This window comes from Triticum urartu, chromosome 5A (genome assembly GCF_056163025.1).
Source record: "Triticum urartu cultivar PI428250 chromosome 5A, HENAU_Tu73, whole genome shotgun sequence".
NCBI lineage: Eukaryota > Viridiplantae > Streptophyta > Magnoliopsida > Poales > Poaceae > Triticum > Triticum urartu.
Window position 1 is genome coordinate 13,634,107 of NC_141877.1, and position 2,378 is coordinate 13,636,484.

Genomic DNA, 2,378 nt, shown 5'->3' on the forward strand with positions numbered 1-2,378 from the left:
ATAATTAATTTTGAAATGTTAAGAACATACTCCCTCCGTCCGAAATACTTGTCATCAAAATAGATAAAATGAGATGTATATAGATGTATTTTAGTTCTAGATACATCACTTTTTATCAATTTTGATGACAGGTATTTCCGGACGGAGGGAGTATTTTTTAAGCACGTGAATATTTTCTAAAAATTTCACAAACATCTTGCAAATGGTAAGAAGCATTTTTCTCAAGTTATGTGAACTTTTTTTTACATTCTATAAATATTTTTATATGCCACAAACATTTTAAAAAATGCATGATCAGTTTTTAAATGTCAAAAACCTTTATTTCTATGAATGTTTTTTAAAATTGTGCGGATAATTTTTACATTGGATGATTTTTTAAAATGAGTGATGGACGCTTGTGAAATTTAAGTAAATATATTTTACATTTCAGAAATATAAATAAAAGTAAGAGAAAAAAAACCAACGAACGAAAGAAACTAACACATAACTATTGGGTCGACCCACTAACTGTTGTGCTTGACACGAGGAAAAGCCCAGATTATAAGGATGCGTTTTCGGGTTTTAGATGCTTTGGGGTTTTTTTGTTTTTGCATGGTTTTCTTAGGTTTTGGAAATAAAACCGCAAATTATTATTTTTTGCGCAAAAAAAATTGTGCTTCCACGATAAGCACAAAATTTCTTTTTGTGGGGGCACAGATTGAAGCAAATCTGAGTTCGTAGTAAAAAATGATAAACTTTGTGAAAAATGGAAAGACAATGTAGATAATGATCTACACGAGGGTCACACGTAATGATGAAGTTTAGTATGAGGCTTGAGATTTTAATTTAAATCTCGTGTTTCATACACCTCGCAAGTTAAACCAACAACATGAAGTGTCATGCTTATGGTTCGTAGGAAAAGTAAAATTTTGCCAACTTAACCATAGCAGCCACGGTAATTAGCAAAGCAATTAGAGGCGTCTAACTCGTTTTGGCAGAAGGTTTGCATGTGATGTGGTATAAGCTTTTGTTTATTCAATCTGTTGTAATAATTTTATCTTGTTCTACGTCATGGTACGACATGATTGCTGGAGCCATATAGTTGTCTTTTCTTTTAATCGTTGATGTGCGTGTCAACCTCCATGACTGTAAAAAAGACAATATTTACTCATCCTGCACAATACTACATGCATGATTAGTTCCGAACAGGAGTGTTCATAACTGTAAGAAATGTATTGAGGAGAACCGGAAAACACATGCACATTCTTTGATATCCCATGAGGTGTAGTGGAGGGATGGATCCATTCCATGCAACGGTAGCTAGGGTGCATGAACTTGATAGAAAATCAACTCTCGAGGCTGGCCGGACGGCGCGCGCTCATGCATGGGAGTTGGCGTGGAGGTAGACAAATACGTCCAACTCGATGACGGCCTTCTCGTGCATCTCCCAGCTCACCGTCCTCCACAGCACGTACCCCGTCGCCATCCTGAACCTCCCCGTGCCGCCCACCACCGACAGCTCCCGCAGCGGCTCCACCATGTTGTCACGGCCGGCGACGGTGAAGGTGCTCCCGGAGTGCGGCCCCTCCATAAGCACCACGTTCATGGAGAAGAGTAGCACCGGCTCGTGCAAGGACGAGAACACGTAAAAACCCCTGCGTGCGCCCCACGGGCCTCGATGCCGGGCTCGGCCCCCTCCGTCAGCGCGTCGTCCATCACCACCACCTGCCGGAACCGCACCGGCGGTTCGCCCCTGAGGCCGAGCAGCACCACCGCCCTGTGCCGTTGACGACCCCCATCATCGTGGCACCTGGGCCGGTGCGCACCACGTGCATGAACAGGTGCATGCGGACGGCCTGGCTCAAGCCTCCCGGGAGAGAATGTCATGACGCAGAGTGTAAGATTTGATAGGAAGCGTTGGACCCTTTGTCTCGGGCCGCATGTATATTTATAGGAGGGTTGCCGTGGCTTAAGGTTTTGGAATATCGCTAGGATGCTTCCAGATTACATCGGGAGAGATACAACTTGGAGGAGAAGAACAGAACAGAAGAAGAGATAGAAACGGTTTAAACATATCTATCCTGCTACCTCTACGTATCCTATTCTAACATCCTCCCTCAATCCATACCTATGGAATTTTCTCCAGGTTTAGATTATACTTGAACTCATTTATTCTCCTCGTGGTAAGTGGTTTAGTGAAGGCATCAGCAAGCCGATCTCCTGTAGGAATAAACTTGATGTCAAGTAGTTTTCATGCTACTCTTTCTCTTACAAAATGAAAATCAACCTCTATGTGTTTTGTACGTGCATGAAACACAGGATTTGCAGAAAGATAGGTAGCACCAATATTGTCACAACATAACTTTGTAGCTTATGGAGCCTTGATCCCCAACTCATAT

At 42.3% G+C, this 2,378-nt stretch overlaps 1 pseudogene; it reads right to left on the bottom strand.

Moving 5' to 3' along the window:
- Positions 1-1,357: 1,357 nt before the first annotated feature.
- Positions 1,358-1,826, bottom strand: LOC147967486 (pterocarpan synthase 1-like; annotated as a pseudogene).
- Positions 1,827-2,378: the final 552 nt, after the last annotated feature.